The 27,692-nt window shown below is 37.4% G+C and overlaps 1 long non-coding RNA gene and 1 pseudogene across 1 annotated transcript in view; both read right to left on the bottom strand.

The window, feature by feature from the left end:
• Positions 1–3,980, bottom strand: part of LOC102806629 (disheveled-associated activator of morphogenesis 1-like) — a 34,712-nt pseudogene extending 30,732 nt beyond the window's left edge.
• LOC146730211 (uncharacterized) overlaps positions 1–27,445 on the bottom strand; it is a 79,897-nt gene extending 52,452 nt beyond the window's left edge. Inside the window, exon 1 of the long non-coding RNA XR_014927927.1 lies at positions 27,222–27,445. This is a non-coding gene — a long non-coding RNA (uncharacterized LOC146730211). The remainder of the gene's footprint in view (positions 1–27,221) is intronic.
• Between the last annotated feature and the right edge of the window lie 247 nt (positions 27,446–27,692).

Below are 27,692 nucleotides of genomic sequence, written 5' to 3'. Positions count from 1 at the left end.
CAGCGAAAATAAATTAAGTGAAATTCTATGTGACTTCATAAGAGTTGGAAATGAACAAATTATATGACACCGGACCTTACCACTCCATACACAATGTAAACTATACTCCCAAAACATCCTTTCACTCATGGTTACTACCGTGTTTCACCAGTGTATTCTATTTGACTTCAGAAGAAATTGAAATAAACAAATTATATGACAACGAACTTAATTATAATTTCAGCCTCTAGTTCAGCACTGATTAAATAAACTACCTCGTCTTTATGCCAACTTGAAGTTATCATTCATTGCCTACATCAGTGACTTAAAAATACATGTTTCAATCCCAGGAATTTCACTTGCTATTAATTGCATGGGACTGCCAGTCTTTTATGATTTTCTATTGTAATATCAATTTTGCGATTACTCTGAATATGAAGCTGTAACCACAGACCTTCTTGGTGCTGTAATTAAATCCTTGTGTAAGCACTGGTTAGGCAGGCTTGAACTATGCATGTGAAGCCAGCTGAGAGGTATATTCAATCCTATAGATTTCTCATTGTTTGGTAACTATTTGCTGCAAATGCAACAAAAATCAATATAAAGATATTACCCACACAGCATTCTATAGGTTACTTGTATATTACTAGTTTTTGATACATGTATTAGCATACAGTCTTGGCAGGATATCGCCATAGACTGCGTACATCACATGTGTACACTTACAACAAAAAGATTTTATCATTGAGGTAATCTGACCTTACATGTTACAATATACATACTGTCAATAATTCCCTGTACTGCCCTCTGTAGGTGACATACTGTCAATCATTACAGAGTAATAAATACACTAGGCAATACTGATTACCGGTAGTGTTGGTTTCAGTGAGTTGATGTGTACTGCCCTCTGTAGGTGACATACTGTCAATCATTACAGAGTAGTCTTTAGGGCTCATACCACTAATTGAATTTCCATAGACGATAATGTTAACATATGACGAGATTGCTATATGAAAATGACGAAGAAAGTTGAAAATATGGCTCAAAAATGGGAAATCAACGTGCCAGTAATCAACCATATGAAAAAAACTAACATGTTGGCCAGCTAAAACTCTTGCAAATCTCAAGTAAACAAGACACACCTACCGTATTTGGATTGCACCAAGAGAAATCACTGGAAAAACACCAAGATTAGAACATCCATTAACACACAGAATAAACCCACAGGTACACAGCCGCTAAGTAGTAAACAAAAGACCACATGTTGGTCTCACCTCTGACCCAGGTGATTACGCCCTCAAACAGGGAGCACCTGAGAAAAATAATATTTAAAAAATTTCATTGGTCCTTGCTAGGCATTTAAATTGAGGGCTACGAGCAGCCATTGGTTAATTAGTGGCATGAGACCTTCAGAGAAATAAGAAGGTTTAATAAAGTTCTTGTTGATCTTATATATGATGGAATATCATTAGACGAGTAATTTCCCATGCAAAAAAAATTCCCAAAATTTAAACCCTGGGAGTTATTTATCAAAATCTACCACTTGGTGGCGCCCTATACCCAGACAATTAGTTGTAGAAAGTGGCAACATACACACTCAGCATAACACCAAAATAGATGGTAGGCAATGAATATAAGCCTGATTATTAGATGCAGTAGTGTAAGGTATAATGTTCTCATTCACCACAAACAAGTACAGACCAACGTTTGGCATGATTAGTAATTTTAATTAATTTCTAGAAATAATACATAGAATAATGACAATTAAATGTAGTTTATCACTATAATTTAAAAAAAAAAAGAATTCTACTGAATCAAAAGTCTCAATTCATCAGCTCATTATTTCTCCAATTAATTAAAAACAAAAAAACAATTCCACGGTATCTGCATTTAGGCCGGAGACCTGTGACGAGCAACCTTGGATATACCAAAACACAACAGTGGTTTGATTTACCATGGCCACATAGAATTTGCTCAACATAAAAAGCTTAATCAAATATTATGTGAAAAAAAGTAGTTCAACGAAACAATTTTATGATTTAAAAAGAAATAAAAATAACAAGTCATTGTCAATGACACGTCCCCGTTCCGTTCATATTTGAGTGACATATACATTCAAAGCAGATCATGACCGAAATGCACCTGCATATGTACAACACATTGTGCTAAATCTGAACAAAATCCATCCATGCATGACTGAGATCCGGTTCTGGAATTGTGGAAATACGTGATTTTGATGCATTTTCGGCCTTAAAATGGCCATCATTCCGCTTTTGTTAAGCAGATCATGAAACAAATGCACATATATATTTGTGACATGATGTACCATGTGTGTGTGAAGTTTGAACTTGATCAATCCAGACATGTCTTGGATACGGATCCAGAACTGAATTCTTTAACAAAATGGCCGCCAGTCGGCCATTTCGAACGTGATCCGAAAAAAAAAGACGTGCATCAAGGTCCTATTATGTTTAATGTATAATGTACCAAATTTGAACAAAATCCATCCATGCATAACTGAGATACGGGTCCGAAATGGTGAAAATGTGCGATTTCAATGCATTTTCGGCCTTAAAGCGGCCCCCATTTGGCTATCGTTAATGAGATCATGAAACAAATGCACATACATATTTGTGACATGATGTACCTTGTGTGTGTGAAGTTTGAACTTGATCAATCCAGACATGTCTCGGATACGGATCCAGAACTGAATTCTTTAAAACAAAATGGCCGCCAGTCGGCCATTTCAAACTTAATCCGAAAAAAAAATGACGTGCATCAAGGTCCTATTATGTTTAATGTATGTACCAAATTTGAAGGAAATCCGTCCATGCATAACTGAGATCCAGGTTCGGAATGGTGAAAATGTGCGATTTCAATGCATTTTCGGCCTTAAAGCGGCCGCCATTTGGCTATCGTTAATGAGATCATGAAACAAATGCACATACATATTTGTGACATGATGTACCTTGTGTGTGTGAAGTTTGAACTCGATCAATCCAAGCATGTCTCAGATACGGATCCAGAACTGAATTCTTTAAAACAAAATGGCCGCCAGTCGGCCATTTCGAACCCGATCCCCCCCAAAAAATGAAGTGCATCAAGGTCCTATTATGTTTAATGTATGTACCAAATTTGAGAAAAATCCGTCCATGCATAACTGAGATCCGGGTCCGGAATGGTGAAAATGTGCGATTTTGATGCATTTTCGGCCTTAAAATGGCCGCTATTCGGCTATCGTTAATCGGATCATGAAAAAAATGCATGTGCATATGTCCCATATAATGTGTGATGTATGAGTGAAGTTTGAACTTAATCGGTCCATGCATGTTCGAGATACAGGTGATCACGGACGCACGGACACACACAGGGCAAAACATAAGTCCCCGAACGGGGACTAAAAACTAGAAAACAAGCAATGATGTTCATACCTCACCAGCACCGTATTTAAGAGCAGCGTTCACAAAAGACATAATAGTGGTTTTGAGATTCACTTTTTCACGATATTTACCAGTGCTCTTGTCTAGATCATTGTTGACAGTCTTTAACAGGCAAAAGGAAATAATATTACAGATTTATATAAAAGACACAAGTCCCACACAGGAAGTTGGAGATCCTCATTACCTTCCAGTCTAGTTCCTGTGCCCACCACACAGTTCTATATTGGATGTGACATCAATGTCCGATGGGTGAAATACCTTTGGATGTGTTAATAAGTAAATAACTATGTAAACCTGATTTAATTACATACAAATAATAACATTTACTTCTCGAACTGGCAACCCGGGCAAAGAGGACATATCATAGATTCTCGTGTCTGTGAGATTTCTTTTTCCGGTGTCACAAATGTCGTTGTGTGTTGATGACTCCAAACAGATGGAATGAATTGAAGATTTACTCAGTACAAAAAACTCTTTCTAGAGTACTAGCAAAGCAATTATAAATGTTATCTTTACCTGGAACCTGGTTCTCTCAGCGGCATACTTCTGATAGTGGGACATTGCTTGTAATACTTTCTTATGTCCATTTGGAACAAGGCAAACTGCACCTAATATTTCTAATACTGCAGTCTTGGTTTTGATGCTGTCAGAACTCAGCTACTCAGCTATAGCATTGATACTATGTGGATGTGATAGTACATGTTGCCTCCCATGATGCAAGTGTAAGAACTCAGCGACTCAGCTATAGCATTGATACTATGTGGATGTGATAGTACATGTTGTCTCCCATGATGCAAGTGTAAGAACTCAGCGACTCAGCTATAGCATTGATACTATGTGGATGTGATAGTACATGTTGTCTCCCATGATGCAAGTGTAAGAACTCAGCTACTCAGCTATAGCATTGATACTATGTGGATGTGATAGTACATGTTGTCTCCCATGATGCAAGTGTAAGAACTCAGCTACTCAGCTATAGCATTGATACTATGTGGATGTGATAGTACATGTTGTCTCCCATGATGCAAGTGTAAGAACTCAGCTACTCAGCTATAGCATTGATACTATGTGGATGTGATAGTACATGTTGTCTCCCATGATGCAAGTGTAAGAACTCAGCTACTCAGCTATAGCATTGATACTATGTGGATGTGATAGTACATGTTGTCTCCCATGATGCAAGTGTAAGAACTCAGCTACTCAGCTATAGCATTGATACTATGTGGATGTGATAGTACATGTTGTCTCCCATGATGCAAGTGTAAGAACTCAGCTACTCAGCTATAGCATTGATACTATGTGGATGTGATAGTACATGTTGCCTCCCATGATGCAAGTGTAAGAACTCAGCTACTCAACTATAGCATTGATACTATGTGGATGTGATAGTACATGTTGTCTCCCATGATGCAAGTGTCAGAACTCAGCTACTCAGCTATAGCATTGATACTATGTGGATGTGATAGTACATGTTGTCTCCCATGATGCAAGTGTAAGAACTCAGCTACTCAGCTATAGCATTGATACTATGTGGATGTGATAGTACATGTTGTCTCCCATGATGCAAGTGTAAGAACTCAGCTACTCAGCTATAGCATTGATACTATGTGGATGTGATAGTACATGTTGTCTCCCATGATGCAAGTGTCAGAACTCAGCTACTCAGCTATAGCATTGATACTATGTGGATGTGATAGTACATGTTGTCTCCCATGATGCAAGTGTCAGAACTCAGCTACTCAGCTATATCATTGATACTATGTGGATGTGATAGTACATGTTGTCTCCCATGATGCAAGTGTCAGAACTCAGCTACTCAGCTATAGCATTGATACTATGTGGATGTGATAGTACATGTTGTCTCCCATGATGCAAGTGTAAGAACTCAGCTACTCAGCTATAGCATTGATACTATGTGGATGTGATAGTACATGTTGCCTCCCATGATGCAAGTGTAAGAACTCAGCTACTCAGCTATAGCATTGATACTATGTGGATGTGATAGTACATGTTGTCTCCCATGATGCAAGTGTCAGAACTCAGCTACTCAGCTATAGCATTGATACTATGTGGATGTGATAGTACATGTTGCCTCCCATGATGCAAGTGTAAGAACTCAGCTATAGCATTGATACTATGTGGATGTGATAGTACATGTTGTCTCCCATGATGCAAGTGTAAGAAACATTCAGTGACCAGTCAGATTGGTAATAATGTGTGTATGCCGTTATAATGAGGTGAATACCCTCATATGTCAAAGTCATTGTCACATTTTATGATTGTTTCAACAAAGATTCAAACATAGCATTACCGGTAATCTCACGTTCATAATGTTTCCACAGATTTCCGGACTGACATGTTTTATTTGTAAACTGTCAAGACCAAAGCAAACATGTACTTCACAAACCAGATTGGGAGAGGGGAAATGATTTATTACATTGCCTCCTAAAAACCTCCATAGATATCAGACAATACTGGTACACATGTTTAATGGTGACACAAGACGATGTGTTAAGTTGACATTAATCAAAAGGATGCGCACTTGTATCATGGTAAATAACGCAATTTAAAATTAAACTAATTGTATATTTTATTAAATTTAATATGAAAGCTTGTTTCATTTTAGTTTGATAATGATATTCAATTGAATATCATTTACACCTAAAACTCCTAGAGTAAAACATATCTTGATGTGCCGTGTATTGGAGTCAATATCCTGTGAAAAATGCAGCTAAGAGTGGAATTATCAACTAACGTGATGATAAGTTACGATAATATTCTATCTATGAATACAGATAATAATAAACCTCATGACCTATTTTAACACACAGCTGAGAAACTAACTGGCTGGATTACGAATACCACAGGTCAACCATCTCAAAGACTTTTTTTTTTACTATGTGCTATTGACCTGATATGCATGTTAAGATTCTTACGCAATTACCAGTCACAAGATAATAATTTCCACTAAAATAAACATTGTGGTTTTATTTTATGCAGGATATGGCGATTTATTATTAAGATGTGTTTTATAGTTGATCCTCATAGAGACGATCAAAGTTTGTGATGCTGTTTATGCTTTGTGGTATTTCTAACCAAGTTAAAAATAAGTAGATTATGGAGCTTTTCCCAGACGAGTTAAGTGTATCTATTATTTATCTTGCCAACATCGGTATTAATAATAAATTCATTATTTCACATTTTATTGTAGATATTACTAATTCAGGGAAGTGGAACACGCAACACGATTAATCTTATAAAACTAATTGTAAAGCATTTTAATAACAGTAGTTTTTCTTTTCATTTAATAATTATTTCTGGTGAACTCCGAGTAGAATCATGCAGTTGCTGTATATTGATACCTGACAAGTAAATGCTTAGCATTCCATTTGTATAGACTGATTGAAGAAGAAGAAAAACTTGCAGAATATCAATTTGGTTTACAGCTTTCTAATGTACTACAACACAACTAAAGCCAGCTTGGTTAAACTCGTCTTCAGCATACATGTGTATATGTGCTGTGTTCACAAACATTTATTTTTAATAAAAGTTAATCATTTAGTTATTATATATGAATACGTAAGAGATTGTACAATTCATATCCAACACACAAAGTGGCTGAGTGAGTTAAACTGACCAATCACCAGTCAACACTTTCCAGAATGTTTAAAATATTATTTATTCATTATAAAAGAACAGTAATTATGTGCCTGCCTCCATTGAAAAGTCTGGGTGCTAGTGTGGTCTACAATCATTTCACATGTAAAGCCATACTAGGGTTCATTGTACACCAAGACAAATAAATAGAAAGTCAAAATGATGAAATGTATATACTTACTGAGTTATTCATCAAGGCTTTAAGCAGCCAATTATGGAGGTGTGGATTGCACTTTCTAAGGTGTCATAGTCCATTTTACTTAGAAAATTAAGCAAACACGTCAACCCATCGAGCTCAATAAATCTTGTCACAAACCTACAAACATAATTGGTGAAAAAAGATCTGTTACAGAAAAGTTTATATATAACAATGTATTGTGATTGCTCTATCATATATATATATATATATATATCAGCTTGAAAACAGTAGAATTCTGAGACCATCACAGAAGACAGAAAGCTGTACATACCGCATAGGTTGGGTTATAACAATGTATTGTGATTGCTCTATCATATATATATATCAGCTTGAAAACAGTAGAATTCTGAGACCATCACAGAAGACGGAAAGCTGTACATATCGCATAGGTTGGGTTCTCAGAGCAGTTTTCAGACCATCAACCAATTTACTACGCACTTCAATCTCTTCATCGTCTGGAGCTATAAGTGTTAACTATTCATAGAAAAGAAAGTTGAAATTAAACATTGAGATGAAATTTGCATTTATTTCCAAAAATATATTATACTTTCTACAATTTCAAGATGTACACTGAGAATTCATATAGTGATTCATTGGAGTAGTGGTACAGTTATGTGAAATAGCTGGTGATCTGAATTGGCCAAAATTGAGTGAATATTAAATGTTCAATTATTCTTTTTTAAGATGTCCAAATGTTTGCGATCGTTTCGTCTTCCCATTTGATTATGTGCTCAAATTTACTCTGATAGTGCTTGCAAATCAAGTACTTAAAATAATTTATTTTAGCTAGACATAATTTTTGCTGAAAAGACATTTCAACTGTTTTGTATTAAGTTTATTTTCTATGATTTTTGAGTTTGATGTAAAAATATAAGAAAAATGTTATTTTCACTGGTTTTTATTTTAACTGATGCATTCCTTCAGTGAAAATAAACTGCTAGTGAAAATAAAGTATTTTACAGTATATCACTTTATTGCCAAGACCCTGAATAAATTCTCTGAAAGTGTAAATTTAAGAGTAAATACCTGTAGTATACTCACTGTGGACATCGAGTTCAACCTATCAATATAGTTATCTGGTCAGCTGGTGGAGCTGAGATCCTCTTGTTCCTAATAAAAAAACAACATTGATTATGATACATGTACATATCATAAGAATATGTATTACATATCCTGTCAGAAAATGCAAAAATTATGATGAAATTTTGTTATTTTTTTATATCTTACAAAGAAATAAAAACACAATAAAACATCCAGAAATAGATGAATTTAAAAAGTATTTATTAATGCATCATTTTATTTGTCAAGTGTCATACTATACGTGTATTTGTGCTGAAATGGATTTTATCCTTGCTTGTGTACATGTCCCATATAACATGTCATCTATAGTGGCGTTCACGTTGGAGATCTCGGCACGTGCTGAGACTCGGGAACGAGTCGGCACGTGCCGAAAAGTGTGTGTGAACGGTCGGGACCGAGTCGGCACGTGCCGAAAAGAACTCGATCTCGGTCCCGATGGATGCTTGGGACCGAAACTCGGTACGTGCCGAGATTTGCTGTCTGAACGCTCGGCACGAGCCGAAATCACGCCCTCGGTGGTAAATTTAAGAAAAACATAAGTTGATTGATACTAGCATGAAACGACGATGACAGGAAATTCGGATATACTAGTAGATGGTCGGATGCTGTAGTAATGAATGCAAACCGTCATCAGCGACGCATATTCATGTGCTGCTACAACCTCAATTTTCTTGCACATTTTACATTGACGTGACAAAAATAATTGTGTTTCGAATCTTCTTTGCCGTTCATGTGCACGATGGCTCGTAATAAACACCATTGCAACAAATGGATATAATTTCACTATAACAATTATTATTATCATCATATGCGTATCATTTTCCATGTTTGGGCCAACAGATCGACGAATGAGGGTGTGATTTCAGCACCCAGTGGGTCCTGAATAACGTGAACAGAACTGCTGTAATCCCTCTGCAAACACAACTGATTAAAAATTTCGGCACGTGCCGAGATCCCGTAACGTGAACGTAGTATATTGCTGCCTATCAGCTGTTTATTTGTCTTCTTAATCCTATTTGTTAAATTCTATAAGCTACATTTTATATTAGGATAATATTTTATTTATGATGGTAGGTAATGGAACTACAGTAAATGTATCCATTTTGACAGGGTTTATAATTTTCCAATTTCAACAATGTAGGAGGATACACTACATGTATGTACATGTAGAGTCACTAGGATTTAATTTAATTCACTAATCTGACTGTAAAAAAGTAAGCTACTGTAAAACACATGGAAATAGCGACATGCCATTTTAGTGAATTAGACTCAATACACAAATTAACAGAATCCTAATTTAGCTAAAGTACCAACAATCTCATTGTGAGATTATACTAAATTAGCGACATCTAGCAAAATTAGAAATTAGATAAATTAACATGTTGGCCATGTTTTACAGTATACTGTGATTGACATGTTTTAAAGAAGCAAATTTCAAAAATTGAAAGCAGAAGAGCAATTGAAATTATCAACAGAACCACTACAGGTAACCTATTATTACGTAAAATACCAAACAAAAGAAATACATGGTATTCTAAATACAAGTCAGTGAAAATGACACAGTCCCCGTTAAATTTTTGAAAGTTCTCTTTGTGCTCGTCATATTAAAGCGGAGGGGTTGTCGCGAGCGTGTCCTTGAAACTTGAGTTCCAAGTGGCGTATATACAACAGATTGTTTATCTACATCAAAACACGTGTTCCGTGTAGTAGTAATATGGCTAAAAATAAAAACAGCCTTATTCGGCCATTTTTGATCTGATTATGAAACACACTGATATGTATGATGTACAATGTATGTGCCAAATACGAATGAAAATGGTACATAAATTGTGGAAATATAGTAGTAAGGCCAAAAAGTCAGATGGCTGTCACTTGGCCATCCTTGACCAGATTTTGAAACAAATTGTCATGGACATGCATCCTAACATGTATAAAGTACATGTATGTGCCAAATTAGAATGAAATCTGACAGAGCACGTCCAAGATACCACATAAAAAAACCAAGATGCCTGCCAGTTGACCATCTTTGTTCCAATTGCGAAATAAATCGTCATGGACATGTATCCTAACATGTATAATCTATGTACCAAGTTTGAATGACAACTGACAAAGCATGACCAAAACACAACATTTTCAAAAAACAAGATGGCTGCCAGTCGGCCATTTTGAATCAAATTGCTAAACCACTGCATGTGCACATGTTCCACATACGGTACTAGACACATGCAAAGAATGAACGAAATCGGTCCACAGGATTCTGAAATATGACTCTGGACAGACTGACTCACGGATGGACGGACACACGGACAAACGGACAGACTCAGGAACTCACAGATGGTTGGGGACATGTCTCCTAACATGCATGTACTAAATTTGAATGAAAACTGACAAAGCATGTCCAAAATACGATATTTTCAAAAAACAAGATGGCTGCCAGTCGGCCATCTTTGATCCAATTGTAAAATAAATCGTCATGGACATGTATTCTAACATGTATATTCTATGTACCAAGTTTGAATGAAAACTGACAAAGCATGTCCAAAATACAACCTTTTTCAAAGAACAAGATGGCTGCCAGTCGGCCATTTTGAATCGAATCGCTAAACCACTGCATGTGCATATGTCCCATATAAAGTACTAGGCACATGCAAAGAATGAACGGAATCGGTCCAAGGGATTCTGAGATATGACTCCGGACGGACGCACGAACGCACAGACGCACAGACGCACGGACGGAGACCGAATTATAAGTCCCCGTTTTCGGACTTCCTCCGAACGGGGACTAAAAAAAGGCATGATCATTTGAACACTGCAATTACAAGACTGGTAGGAGGTAATAAATTTGGGCGTAAGTATTCAAAAAACAGATTTTGGCTGTTGCCATGGTAGTGGTGGGTCAGGATTGTTTTTCCAATTAGTAATGGTACGACCTACCTGTCAAGTACGAGCAAAATCAGCCAAGCCAAAAAAAATCACAGAAGAGTTAGTTAAAAAGCCATACCTGGTGAACATGAATAGTTACTCTAAATTTGGGATCAACTTTCTCATTGATGAAAAAAGATATCAAAAATTCAAATAGTAACTTTGTGCCCACACTCAAGCCGAATACAATGAGCTATGTCTGAGGTGTTGTATCCTAAATTTGTAGGAGATACAATGTACATTTAGCTCAAAGCTATCCAAAAATCATTTTTTTTGACCATTGATATGGTAACCCTTAACCAACATTTTTTTGCAGATTTTTCCTAATTAGGGTGAAGGTGTGACCTACTGTACCTGCCATGTTTGAGCGAAATCGGCCAAGCCAAAAAAAAATCACAGAAGAACTAATACGTGAAAACACTGGAAATCACACACACAAATGATTTGAGAGGCAATCCTAGTGGAGCGGATCGCCAATACCATGTTCATTTGCATATTGACCGTGTAAATACCGAAAACATTATTGCATGGTGATATGCAAATTAGTTTTAGTCAAAATAAGTGACTGTCTAGAAGTACCATTACTGTTGTTCAAATTTCATTTCACTCGGCAAGTATATTCATGTACCCCAAGGGTAAAATATCGTACTTCTAAATATTGTTTATTTCTGCTATGTTTCGAAAATGCTACTCTTGAAAGGACTACATATGGGGTGTGGAAATACCGATTTCATAGACGAATCAAAATAAACTGCAGTACATATGTAATAATGTGGTATAATACCGTAAAATCTGTATTAGAAGCCGCATCCCTAATAGAAGTCGCATCCATTCTATTTGAATAATTGAGAACCAAAAATTCATCATTTCTCATATGTGTAGATGCTCTAATAGAAGCCGCATCCCTTCTGTTGCATTGTACCATTTTAAAAGCCGCGGCTTCTAATACAGATTTTACAGTACTTCATTTTTACTGAAAACATTTTTCCCCTGAAATAAATTCTAGTGAAAATGCCATTTACCCCATACTCTACTGAGACACAGCACAAGGAAAATCGGATTCACATGTATTGCTTGAAAATGTTTCAGCGAAAATAAATTAAGTGAAATTCTATGTGACTTCATAAGAGTTGGAAATGAACAAATTATATGACACCGGACCTTACCACTCCATACACAATGTAAACTATACTCCCAAAACATCCTTTCACTCATGGTTACTACCGTGTTTCACCAGTGTATTCTATTTGACTTCAGAAGAAATTGAAATAAACAAATTATATGACAACGAACTTAATTATAATTTCAGCCTCTAGTTCAGCACTGATTAAATAAACTACCTCGTCTTTATGCCAACTTGAAGTTATCATTCATTGCCTACATCAGTGACTTAAAAATACATGTTTCAATCCCAGGAATTTCACTTGCTATTAATTGCATGGGACTGCCAGTCTTTTATGATTTTCTATTGTAATATCAATTTTGCGATTACTCTGAATATGAAGCTGTAACCACAGACCTTCTTGGTGCTGTAATTAAATCCTTGTGTAAGCACTGGTTAGGCAGGCTTGAACTATGCATGTGAAGCCAGCTGAGAGGTATATTCAATCCTATAGATTTCTCATTGTTTGGTAACTATTTGCTGCAAATGCAACAAAAATCAATATAAAGATATTACCCACACAGCATTCTATAGGTTACTTGTATATTACTAGTTTTTGATACATGTATTAGCATACAGTCTTGGCAGGATATCGCCATAGACTGCGTACATCACATGTGTACACTTACAACAAAAAGATTTTATCATTGAGGTAATCTGACCTTACATGTTACAATATACATACTGTCAATAATTCCCTGTACTGCCCTCTGTAGGTGACATACTGTCAATCATTACAGAGTAATAAATACACTAGGCAATACTGATTACCAGTCGTGTTGGTTTCAGTGAGTTGATGTGTACTGCCCTCTGTAGGTGACATACTGTCAATCATTACAGAGTAGTCTTTACTAGACTCGTCACATCCGTTAATGTACAACACACACTTACATAAGGTAAGGTTCATGCCAGGTTCGGCCACGTATGTGCAGTCGATCTGGCGAACCATTTATTTAACAAAAATACTAATAAAGCCGACTAAAAACGGCTGCCATTACATTGCATGTAGTGTTCAAATTGAAATAAACTAAATGAGAGAAAAAATAACTTACATGAACTGCAAAAAAGATCGACTATTGATGCTCGAAACATTACTCGGTTAAAGAAACATTTAAAATAACTGACAAAAAACATCGACAAAATAGTAATCCCCGTTACTGGCACACCGACCGCCCAGGAAAAACCAGAAATAAAACCCCCTTTGAGGAAAAAATACCTGGAAACCTGTACCCGTCGCACTGTCGATCGTGCCCAGGGGAAGGTGGCGGGTGTCGCCCTGTATTATACAACAAACTTACAAAACAACAAGTTGAAAACTGCACTGTAGCGAGACTGGCCTAGATTGACATTCAACCTTCTGTCCTCCACTTAAATACCCCTTGTCACATGACCCCACATACCATACCCATCTGTTTCCCATCTCGAACAGACAATAGTTAACTGCTATACTGCGAAACGCGGTTAACAATATATAAATACATTAGGCAATACTAATTAGTGTTGGTATCAGTGAGTTGATGTGTACTGCCCTCTGTAGGTGACATACTGTCAATCATTACACAGTAATAAATACACTTGGCAGTACTAACTAGTGTTGGTACCAGTGAGTTGATGTGTACTGCCCTCTGTAGGTGACATACTGTCAATCATTACAGAGTAATAAATGCATTAGGCAATACTAATTAGCGTTGGTATCAGTGAGTTGATGTGTACTGCCCTCTGTAGGTGACATACTGTCAATCATTACGCAGTAATAAATACACTTGGCAATACTAACTAGTTATGGTATCGGTGAGTTGATATGTACTGCCCTCTGTAGGTGACATACTGTGAGGTAGCACCATTAATTTATGAGGTGTTAATTGTCGCAGGAAAAAAAAAAAAAAATCAATCCTGTATGCATTGAGTTGTATGATGTGAGTGGTGTTACAGTCACTCCACTATTCGACTGACTTACTATTTTAAGATTTGTGTCCCTTTGCCAGTGACTATTGTGAGCAGGTTTAGAGTTGCGGTAATTTGTTTGTAAAGTGACAACCACTTGGTCTCAAGTGTTGGATGTGTGTGCCGTTTATGATGGCTACTTCTCCACGGTATTTATTTGCGTCAACCGAAATTGATAGATGGATCTGGGAGGGAAGTATTGAAGGTATTAGAGTAGACTGTAGGAACGTTATTTCTTTGTCCTTGTTCAAGTTCAACGTTCATTGTTAAGATGCGTCTCTCGCTTGACAATTATTCGTTCGTTTGGATCATTTAATTACTTTTTACATTAAGTCCACGTACCATCACATCACGATTATCTGGAAACATCAGTCAGGCCTATTTTGGATTCTCCTAAGATTCTAGTTACAGTCGTAAGTATTGTTTATCCAAGGCGTTTAGCTTTGGAATTCGACATTTCCATCGCGCCATGTTTATTTACAAAAATATCAAAGCAAAGGTAAGTTGGTGGTCAGTTGAGTGTGTGTGACTAGGTTATTGGCGAGCTTGCATCAACGTATCGATGAAATCAAAGCTGGTAACGGTCTATTTAAATCTAGGGCTCTGTCATACTGTGCATGTTTGAAGGAATCAGTAAAACACTGCAATTCCACAATAGGTATATTTGTGCCTGTTTTCATCTTGTTAGATAAGCGAGTTAGGAATTTAATGCGCATGAATGGGACTACACCATGCTTCAGTACATGACGGCTATGGTGGTTTATAATGTTAAACAAGAAGGTAAGAGTGTGTGTGGTAAGTGTTCTGTATTGCATTGTTGAAAGTTCAACCTGGTCAGCACTCATTGAAGCTCACTGTATGTTATTATAAAAGATTGGAGCGGATAACCAGAAAGTGGTGAGGATTGTATGTAACAGTAAATACTTTGAAGTCTTACAGGAGAATACTTGTAAAATCTAATTTCAGCGTACAGTTGTTTACAGAAATATTTAATACATAGTCTATTAGTGATGTCGGCATACAGTTGTTTACAGAAATATTTTATGCATAGTCATTCTGTGGCAAAGATCATATTACCATTGAACTCTACTTAGGCCAAAATGTCCACCTTGGTCAAAACCTTTGGCCGAAACGTCCCAAATGTCCGGCATTCCTACAATCACTCTCAATAAATCAGGTATTCAAAACTGTATGTATTAAAATCCAATAGTGTGGAAAGCACCATGGAAGAAAGAATATATTAAACATCTAAATCTCCTAATTAAACAAACTAATCACTAAAAAATTAAATTACTAAATTTGAAGTAAATACCCAAATCACAATAAAATAATATACAAGTAATTAACCACAAAAATAATCTTTGTAGATACACACATGTCATGTATGTGTATTGACTGCTAAAACAATTCCAAGTTTAAAAAATATCAAAAATTAAAAACCCATCCAGTTCACATGTTTTACAGATAGGAGATACCGGTAGGTATATATTGCAATGACCCAAGTGACTGAAATATCAAATCTGTGATGAAAGTGAAATCAATAAATTATTCACAAGTGAGAGAAAATTTCTCGTAAGTGAAGCAGAACAATTTATAATGAAGTATCACATCAAATAGAACCATTAACCATAGAAATGCATTACTAAAATTGAGAACAAGCACACACAAACTTGAAATTGAAAAGGGCAGGTACACACACCCTAAAACACCAGTAAATGAAAGAAAATGCAAACAGTGCAACATGAATGTGATTGAGAATGAATTTTACTTTCTCATGATCTGTCCAAAATATGGAAACTTGCGCCAACAACTTATGTCTGAATTTAATTTTCTATCACATGATGCACACAATACATTCATTCGATTGCTCAGTGCAGATGATTGTGAAATTATAAAAAAGGTTTCACAGTTTATTTACAAACCCTTTCAAGAAAGAATAGATAGTTGATAGCTTTGAATTATTATTAGTCTTAGTTTTATTATTATTAAACTTATTAGTATTAGTAAAAAATTTAACACATTACATTTTACTTTTATACTTAACATTATAATATTTTCTCTTTCTTTATTATTTCATTATTATTATACTTTTATTGCTACTGTACTGATAGAAATACTGTATTTCTAAAGATGCAATAAATATTATTATTATTAATAGAGAGAAATATGAAAGTCATCATGACCAGTGAAAATGAGGGAGTACTATCTGTTTTAATTTACAGGGAGAAAAAATAAAATTGTCAGCTTCCTCATAATAATTTTGCCATGTTATTTATCTTTCCTAGATTTATTTTCTATCATTTTTCTGATATGTATTTTGTTGATTTTGTCTCGTCTTTTGATTGTCATCTCATGTTTAATTCAATAAAGATTATTATTATTAAAAATGGTAATTTATATACTTGTATACCTTGAAATGGAAAATTAATTAAATACAGACTTTCATCATTCTTAGAACGTGCATGGAACATGGAAGGTACTAACTAGGTACCTTCCATGCTTAGAACAAACAAAAGGTTTATTATTTTTATAGCTTACTAAAACAATACAATGTAGTTGAAGGTTAGTTTGATTTGCCAGTACTTAATCCATTTTTAACACCTTGGTTGACATTGGCTGTTTATTCTACTGATGTAGTTCTTGAGCTAACTGATAACAGATTTTCATAATTAATTATAAGATAGCACCCTGGTTTAGAATGCATTCAAGCACAGTCCCTCTATCCTTGGTCTGGAAACAGTCATTGTATTAGGTGTGAATTGGCCTCCTTCCCTGGCAAAGGCACATTGTGGGTATGGGCAAAGCATTGTCACGTGATCAGTACGCAGCCGGCCACTATTTTTGACATCGTCAGTGTTATGTTTTTTTTTTACAACTTAGTTGTTTATTCCAGAATTCATGCTTTTTCACATAATTTTTTAATCAGGATATCTGTATAAGGTCTATTTTCATCTATTTTACCAGCAGCAACACATTTTCTCAACAAATTTTCAAACCTTTACCCAGATATTTGTTTTTATATTTTGGGGTGATTGAAATGAACTCTATTTATCATACTTCTCGGCATGAAACCAATATTTGTCTTTGATTTTGACATTTTATGATCGAAACATATCATTAAAAATTGGTGGGCTGATTTGTTATTTGTCACACCGCATTTTATTAATGTTAAATTGAGCGACTTTTATGGATGCTTTTTAGATCGTAAATGCAAATGGCGACGTTTTGAAATTACAATGTACTCAATTCTGTGCTAAAAAAATCATTTATATACAAACATTGAAGCACTGTTATATACTTTTGCATAGAATAAAGTCATTAGTTGTTCTATAGTTGACTTGAACTGTTATGAACCCCCCCAAGAATCAGAAATATCACAGGTTTTTCGATCGACTACGTTAACATGAACGACACCATTTTGACAAGATTTGTTTAGCGATGTCGCATGTTGGCATGCGAAGTTTTTTCCCAATCAAACGAGAACATTAACATAATTCCCGATACTAATCTTTGCATTGCAGGAACTGGATGTTTATAAGTTGGTAGGCTGGTTGTGATGCGTATCAGGGTTCAAAAAACCCAAATTTCATAGTGATAATTTTGTTTACATGTTTGTTTACAGTGGGGTTGCCCGAATTTGAAGTCAAAGTGAAGTCATACAATGAGATATCACTTTGCATGATGGTAAATTTTCTGGTATTGTAATCTGTCTGACTTCCTGACTCCCTCGGCCCAGGTGTGAACGGTTTGTTTACCCGCACCTTGGTTCGAGACAAAAGAACGCTAGTTGTTTCCAGACCGGGGATAGAGGGACTGTGATTAAAGAAATAGCTTATAAGGGTGTTTTCAACTCATGTAAATTTCATGTTTACAACACTATTTTGCAATTACATACAAATGTGTGCGCCTGAACAGAGGTAAGACAGTCCAGTCCAGCCATATTGCATGCACATCACATTATACCATAATTAGATAAAATAATACTGGGTCCAGAAAGTGTTGATACCCGTAATATAGCCCTGCGTACAGTGCTGTGTGTACGGGACGCGTTCGGTTGATAGATGTCCCCACCACAGCCCTGCGTACCTTCATAGACAAAGTACGGGACTTTGAAAAATATAATTTTTTTAATGAAATAACATGCCCAGGTACCAAAAATGATGATCGATCACCAGATATATCCAGAACTCCCAGTTCGGAGTCCAATTGTGGATGAAATCGGCTACTTTGACCTAAAAACAAACACATTCTCTTGCGTGAATGAAATTAAAAATGGCGGCGCTTGGTGGATAATTCCTCCGGTATCAACGCGTTTACATTTTGTCCGTCTTTACTGTTGACGCAATAATTCCGGTTGGCGATTGCACTACTGCATCTACATAGAGCCTGTATGTTATCTGACGAAGGGCGGGTGGAAGCTACGTTACAGCAAAAACCGTCAATATGTTCGATAATACTCACGCGATTCCAAACACAACAGTGTGTACGTAAATATATAGCAACACAAGCAGTACCAAGAAACTTCAGTCTTTAATACATACGATTAATTGCATACTTCAACTTGACAACTTCACAAACCCTGCCACTGTTCTTTAAGTTTCCGTAAATAATCATACAAGTCCGTGGCCTAAAGATTACCAAACGCCAACTTGCCGTCTATTTTCATCTGACCTTTCCTAAAACCTGACGTGTTTGTTCGCCCTGTATTACCTCCACTTACAATTAAATGAACTGTGGTGGCGCCCTACCGACCTGCCAACTAATAGTCAATTTTGGCGTCTACATACCAGCCCCCAAATGGACATATAAATCAATATGGACATTTCCTAAACTTAATATAACTGACGCCAACTAAATTACAAATACATTCAAATACAATACACAAACCTTCATATAAAAGCGAAGTAGTATGTAAAAGGTAATCGAGAATAACAACTATTCAAAAATGCAAAACATCTCATGAAAATACATAACAGTAAAGCGAAGAAATTTGAAATCTATAAACTAAACTTGCGCTTGATCTGATCATCTATATATTCTATATAATGTTAATAGAAGAATCAAGTCATCACTTTTGAGACCCTCTTCACCATACACGTTCATGGTATGGCCGCCCTATAGACATAGGGCTCACTAATGTTGGTCCACATAATACAGGACACCATTCACCAAACGTTGAACACAGCAGAGTAAACTCTACTGCGTGAGAATTTTGTTATTCTACATACTAAGAAGCCTTGGGTTTAATGAACCCAAAGGTAAGCTAGTAAAATAATAAAGCAAACCATGCAGAACATCACTGCTCACAAGGACTACAATGTTGTAATAAACCACCAATATCTACCATTAGTCTTCTGCTTCTAACAATGTGCAAAGCTTATCATGAGGACGCTCTAGTACATTGTTCCTAGTCTTCACTAGTACTCTACGCACTAGACCTTTTCTGTCAGGCATCACCTTGACTATCCTGCCCAGGGGCCATACACATCTAGGAGTGTTATCGTCCTTAATGATAACCACGTCACCAACCTTCAGATTTTGTTTTGGTCTCAGCCACTTCTGGCGTTCTTGGAGGGTGGGTAGATATTCCTTCTTCCAGCGTTTCCAGAAAAGCTCAGCTAGATACTGGACTTGCTTCCATCGGTTAACTGGATACAAATCATTTTTATCTGTTAGACAAGGTGGTGGGGATAAACCCTTCATGGTAAGTAGCATATTTGGAGACAATGCTAGCATATCTTTAGCATCATCCGATGACCTTGTTATGGGTCGACTGTTGATTGTATGTTCAACTTCGCAGAAAAACGTCTCCAAGCTCTCATCTGTCAGTAACTGCTGCTTTGTAATTACCAACAAGAGCTGCCGTATGGTCCGGATCTGGCGCTCCCAGACACCACCAAAATGAGAGCCTGACGGTGGGTTGAACTTCCACTGAATTCCCTTTCTCAACATGCTGTCACTTATTTTGGACTGGTTCCACTTGTCTATCTCTTCTTTAAGGACACGTTTGGCACCAACAAAGTTACTACCGTTGTCTGATCTCATCTCTTTCACAGCTCCTCTGCGAGATACAAACCTCCTTAAAGCATTAATATAAGAATCTGTGGATAGGGAATCGGCTTTCTCGATGTGAACTGCTCGTATGGATAAGCACGTGAAAATTACACCATACCGTTTCACAGTGCTCCTTCTCTGTTTAACTTCAATGGGGCCAAAATAATCCACGCCTACACTAGTAAATGGTGGTTCACCTGACCTAACACGATCAGCAGGTAGATCCGCCATCTTCTGTTCTCCTACTTTGGCCTTTTGTCTGCGACATATAACACACTTGTTAATCAATTTCCGTGCAGCTGCATTGGCACTTACTATCCAATATCTTTCTCGTAACTTAGAAAGCATATACATCCTTCCAAAGTGTTGACCCTGTTCATGGATATCACGAAGAATCAGCATGGAAACATGGCCTTCCTTAGGTAGTATTGCAGGATGTTTTGACTCCTCAGGAATCAAAGCCAGATCAAGTCGTCCTCCCACGCGTAGTATGCCATCTTCTCCTACAATGGGATCCAACTTGCAGATTGTACTCTTAAGTTTGTGTGACCTCTTACCACTACTGTCTGCAGACTTGCAGACATCCAGCTCCTTATCAAACACCTTCCTTTGAACAAAAATGATGATGGCATTTTCTGCTTCTCGTAGATCACTTAAACTCAACACTTGAACATGTGTCACATTCTCCTCATCCATACTTCTACTTCTGATCTTCTGTAAAAGGTGTTTCTTTACCTTTAGAATCCATGCAACAGCTTTTTTCAGACTGTACCAACTTGAGTAGTGCTCAATCAGGTCATTTACTGGACTCTGCAAATTATCTACATCTATCTTGTGTACACTGGCATTCTGTTTCACTTCTGGATCATCTGAGTCTAATGGTGCATCACAAAGGTTGTTTGGCCATTCCTCCTTTGGTTTCCATAAGAACTCTGGGCCTCTGAGCCATCGCTTGTTATTCAGAAATGTACCAATTGGCTGCCCTCTTGAGCACTCATCAGCAGGATTGTCGTTGGTACTCACATAAAACCACTGTCTTGGTTCAGAACCTTCATGAATAACAGATATTCGATTTGCCACAAATGTGTGAAATCTAGCAGTCTTATTGTTGATATATCTTAATACAGTTTGGCTGTCTGTCCAATAGTAAGATTCGGTAATTGGTAAATCCAATTCTCTCTTCAGAAGTCTGTTCATACGTATAGACACTGTGGCAGCAGTTAACTCCATACGCGGTATAGTAATTGTCTTCAGTGGTGATACTCTCGCCTTACCACTCAGCAGGGCACAATGGACTTCATTCTTCTGGTTGACCATTCTAATATAAGTCACTGTCCCATAACCAGACTCACTGGCATCTGAAAAGTGATGCAGCTGAGTGTTAGTTAGCTCACCAAATTCTTCTGGTTTAATACACCTACTGACTGCGAAGCTCTCTTCTAGTCTGGGTAGATCATGTAACCATCTGTTCCACTGCTTACGTTGCTTGTCGGGAATCTCTTCATCCCAATCCAATTTATCTCTGGACAAATTCTGCAGTATTATCTTTGCTGGCAATACTGCAGGAGCTGCTAGACCTAACGGATCGTAGACTGAACTCACCATTCCCAGCACACCTCTTCTAGTTGGAGGCCTTTCTTTAATGCCATTCCGGAATCCAAGCTCATCTGTTTCTACGTTCCACTGCATTCCTAATGCATGTTCTATAGGTAAGCTATCCTGTTCCAAATCCAGATTCTTAACCTCACTGGCTCTTTCCTCTTTAGGGATAACTTCTAAAACGTGTCTTTCATTACTCATCCACTTTGTAAGACGGAACCCACGCTTCTTACAAGTATCTATTAAACCTTCAGCCAGAGCTCTTCCCTCTGTCACTGTTGGAACTGCTTTCAGCATGTCATCTACATAAAAGTTATGCTGAATAGTGCTTCTAACATTAGTATCTTCACTGGAATCAGCAGACTTTTTTAAGGCGTAATTAGCGCAACCAGGAGATGATGTTGCACCAAAGATGTGAACCGTCATATGGTATTCTGCTACAGGTTGAGTTACATCACCATTTGGCCACCATAAGAATCTTTGGTAATCTTGATGCTTCTTGGGTACCATTACTTGCGAAAACATTGCCTCTATGTCTGCCATGAGAGCAACACGGTCCTGGCGAAATCGTAACAAGACTCCCACCAGTGAATTTGTTAGGTCGGGCCCTTGCATTAATTGCTTATTCAAACTGGTACCACCATATTCAGCACCACAATCAAAGACAACTCTAATCTTTCCCTTTTGCGGATGGTAAACCCCATGGTGTGGTAGATACCAAATCCTTCCATCTATAGCTTCATCTTCTGCAGGAATCTTCTCAGCATACGACTTGTCTATGATAACATTCATAAATTTTGTGTACTCATTGCGATACTGTGCATTCCGTTCAAACTTTCGCTTCAGATGTCTTAGTCGTTGCTCTACCATGTTTCTGTTGTTTGGCATCACAACATCTTTATCTCGAAATGGTAGTTCAACTTGAAAGTGACCATTAAGAACTTCTGTCCCAGAATCCACAATCTTCCTAAAACGTTTATCTTCAACTGAATCTTCGGGCTTGTCATCTATCGCTCTCTCGCTAAATTCCTGGTTAAAGTAATTAGCTAACTGTGCATCTACCAATGGACCAACTTGTATCCTGTTGACACATACTGGTGTAATAGAGTCATCCTCGTCTCGTCCAGCCCCCATAAAGGATCCACCGACCATCCAGCCTAGCACTGTACGTACAGCAAAAGGACCATTGTCACTACTGTTGATCACCTGATGTGGTTCAAAGGCCTTAGGGACGTTATTACCAATGAGAAGACCAATATCTGATTCTATATGCGGCAAGTGCACTCCACTCAGATATGGAAAGCAAGATATGTCAGCTTGAGTCAGGATGTCCTTCTTAGATACAGGAATTTTATCTTGAGTATAAACAGTTGGAAGCTTTATGACTTGATTTCCTTCTAAATCTGTAACCTCCAGTCCTTTAATCATGCGACTCTCCATGATTCTGTTTCCTGTTATGGTGTGTAAGTTCAGCTTGGTCTTTCTACCACCAACATTTAGTCGCTGTCTGACATCTTCAGTACAAAATACACTATCGCTTCCATTATCTATGAAGGCATAGGTCTGTATACTTGCTCCAGTAGACTTACATCTGATACCAACTGGTATGATGACTGGTCTGCAGGTAATCTCTGTTGACACTGCTGCCCGGCAATCTGCATCAATCATACCAACGGAAGTAGAAACAACCCTCTCTTCTGGTTTGAACTCACGGTGCAGCACTGAAGGATGTTCTCCATTACACTTGTCACACACCAACCTCTTAGGACAATTCTTTACAAGATGGTTCTCATTTCTAAGACACCCATAACAGAGCCCTTTAGATCTGATGAACGATTTTTTGTCTCTATATGTTTTGCGTTCAAAGGATTTGCATTTCTGTATCCCATGAGTCTTCTCGTCACAAAACACACATGATCCGTCTGATACACCACCTGTATTTGTACTAACAGCAAACGTTGTATGCTTCCTTGAAGTGTTGTCATTTTTCTTGATATTCTTTGAAAACTTCCCGCGAGCTCCATTTAAGTCACCAAACAACACATTAGACATCACTTTAGCTTCTTTATTCACATATTCAACTAAATCATGGAATTGGACTGGTCTATGCTGAAGTATACCATATGATATTCTACGCCATGCCTCTTTCATTTTAAATGGCAATTTTTCAACCAACATTCCGATATTTTTAGGATGATCTAGCTCTCGCAGGTATGATTCACCTTTCATCGCACTATCACATTTAATAAGAAATAAAGAGAAATTCTTCAAGGCTGTTTTATCTTCAGATTTTACTTCAGGCCATTTCTCTGCTTCTTTCATGTAAGCTGTAGCTATAATATAATGATCACCGTATTCATCTTCTAGTAGTTTTCTAGCTCTTTGGTATCCATCAGACGGTTCCATGTGAATGCAGCTACCTACAATTTCCTTTGGTTCACCTTCAGTAAATTGCTCTAAATAATATAAACGGTCTTCTGGATCCTCTGTGTTCAGCTCAACACCATGTTTGAAGGCTCTAATGAAGGCTTTGTACTTCAAAGGATCCCCTGAAAATGGAGTTATTTTCTGCGGTGGCAATGAGGCTCGCTTGTTGTGATCAATTAACATCTTTGTCACCTCATTTTGTTGATGTATAACTGCTGAGAGATCCTCATTACTGCCTGAGCTGGAACTGCTGTGATGACTAGTACTTGATTGTGTTTCCAGTTTCCTGTTGTCACCATTACTGTTGTGTGTCTTTGAATTATCATCACTAGGATTTACCTCATCATTGCCTACACTGGTTCTTAGTCCATCACATGGGTAGAAACTTGCCTTGTTAGATATAGCAGTGCTAACTCCTTGTTTAACAACACCCACATCTGGCAAGGGTTTCCGTGGAAACAAACACTTTGCGATGTCACCTGGATTGTCCCCATCTTCATGTTGTTGATATGTTTCAATTTTTGCATTCTCTGCTGCAATTTGGGTTTTCAAATCTAACATTTCCCTTTTCTTGCGTAATTCCTCGAGCTGGTATTTTTCTTGCAAGTAACGCTCTTCTGTTTGTCTTTTTAACTGAGCTTCCTGCTGCTCCAATAAATGCTTTTCTTCCAAAGCTGCCATGTACACCAGCAACTCTGCTCGCCTAACTGCAGCACTGACCTTTGAAGTTTCAGACTTCACACTACTGGTGCATGACACTTTACTACTATGGGACTTTGGTGTAGTAGATGTGTTTCTATGTAGACTAAAACCGACTTGTGAAGCACTGTCTTCAGGCTTGATATCATCAAAACTCAAATTCATGTCATGGGAAGTATTATCATGAAGCCAGCCTTCAGTATGTACCCGAAACCTATCAAATTCCACCAAACGGGGCATAGACCAATCAGCATAATCAGTCTGACCTGTTGCTTCCTCCAGAACACTGCGGTATTTATTATCAGCTTGTCTGAAGCATTCATAGGTAGACTCCCATTCCAGCAACTTGTGTTTAACCTCCAGCACATTGTTTTTATCCTTAACCAGCTCATTAATTTCGTTAGTTTTTTGCGTAACTTTACCACACAAGGCTGCTCTACTTAACTTCAAACGATCTCTCTCCGCCTGTAAAGCCTTTTCAGTCATGGCTGGTACACGCTTGTCAGTTTGAGACGTTAATAATGGACTGTCATTACCAGGAGAAGCCATCTTAATTATGCTGACAAGTATAAACTTAATACAATTTCAAATCAATGATAGAATAAACAATGCCTGAATTCCACCACCAAATTGTAAACAAACAAATACACACCTCTAGTGGAAATAAATACCAAACAGATTTAATGTCACTTGTGGACCAGTCTAGCACTAACGGTGCTGTGAATAAATACCCTACACTATTAAGAAAACAGAAAGCTGAGACAGATGGGAAATGACTCTGCCAAACACCAACAGCAGTGAAAAATGCAATTAAATTTAACTAATTACACTGCAGCCTAAAAAAGCACAAACACAACAATACTTATGAAGTTCGTGCGAAATCCTGGATTTTCAATATCGCCAAGACTGGGTTCACATTCAAGTTAATAACAAATATACAATTTACTTGAATTCTTCCTTTGTTGACCTCGATTATTTACCATATGTTGACGCAATAATTCCGGTTGGCGATTGCACTACTGCATCTACATAGAGCCTGTATGTTATCTGACGAAGGGCGGGTGGAAGCTACGTTACAGCAAAAACCGTCAATATGTTCGATAATACTCACGCGATTCCAAACACAACAGTGTGTACGTAAATATATAGCAACACAAGCAGTACCAAGAAACTTCAGTCTTTAATACATACGATTAATTGCATACTTCAACTTGACAACTTCACAAACCCTGCCACTGTTCTTTAAGTTTCCGTAAATAATCATACAAGTCCGTGGCCTAAAGATTACCAAACGCCAACTTGCCGTCTATTTTCATCTGACCTTTCCTAAAACCTGACGTGTTTGTTCGCCCTGTATTACCTCCACTTACAATTAAATGAACTGTGGTGGCGCCCTACCGACCTGCCAACTAATAGTCAATTTTGGCGTCTACATTTACTAGTCGCATTTTAAAGACATTTCAGTTTCAGATAACTTTGTAATGGTTGTTACAGATAACTATCGTCATTTCAACCGATTTCGGCTGGGAAACTACTTATTTTTAACTTGCGCACCAATTACGGTGCGCTCCCTCCCGGACTTTGTCTATGGAGGTACGCAGGGCTGTGGTGGGGACATCTATCAACCGAACGCGTCCCCGTACACACAGCACTGTACGCAGGGCTACCCGTAATACCGATATACAACAAACATACAGTTACTGTCTAGTGTTATTTTTGCCTATTTTATCCACGGATTTAAATTTCCCTAAATACCATCTATAGGGTATTACTCAAAAATCACAGTGTTGACGTAATCCAAGGGGTACCTCATCATTGAAAACTGGATCAAGAATGTCGTCAATGATTTTATAATAATGACAGCTGTCGTCTGCACATCGTGCAATTACTGTCAACTTGTACTTATTTGTGTGGACTTTACTAAAAAGAGAATATTTACTACCACCAAAGAAGAATGCAAGACAAGAAAAATAGAAAGTCCCCCGAGTTCACGCAATAAATGTTCATGTGAGAACAGTTCACAAATAACTTTGGATCCCTTTCAGAATAAGTTACTCACCAAGACACCATTTCAGCTAAATAATATCCCGGGTTTATCTGGCAGTCAATCCAGCGAGGCGCCAATCACAAAGGCGTAACTTTCTGCACCACTATCTCTCAGAGTTTCGAAGTATTCCACGCAGGTTTAGATGTTCCAAACAGTTGTATTACTCCTTTAAAGACAATGAGTGTCCTCGTTGCATGTGATACATTTTGTAAACCGCCATGACTCAATGACTATTCTTCCACTGCTGTTAGAGCATTTGTTGTTTCTCTCCTCCAATGTAACGTCTTCAAAGATCTCAACAAAGTGGCTCTTCACACGTTCACATGATAACGCACAATACGCCATAAATCCCAAAACTATGAATTTACAAGTTTTGTTCGTGACTGAAACAATTAATTAAATAAAGTACTCATTATTAAAAATCCTACAGTATTTGCATAACAGTACCACAAGAGGGCGTTATGTCACACAAACTGTACCTGT

The sequence above is a fragment of the Saccoglossus kowalevskii genome, chromosome 20 (assembly GCF_978046115.1).
Source record: "Saccoglossus kowalevskii chromosome 20, keSacKowa6.1, whole genome shotgun sequence".
Classification (NCBI taxonomy): Eukaryota; Metazoa; Hemichordata; class Enteropneusta; family Harrimaniidae; genus Saccoglossus; species Saccoglossus kowalevskii.
Note: the sequence above shows the minus strand (reverse complement) of the source record. Positions and strands in the feature narration are given on the sequence as shown.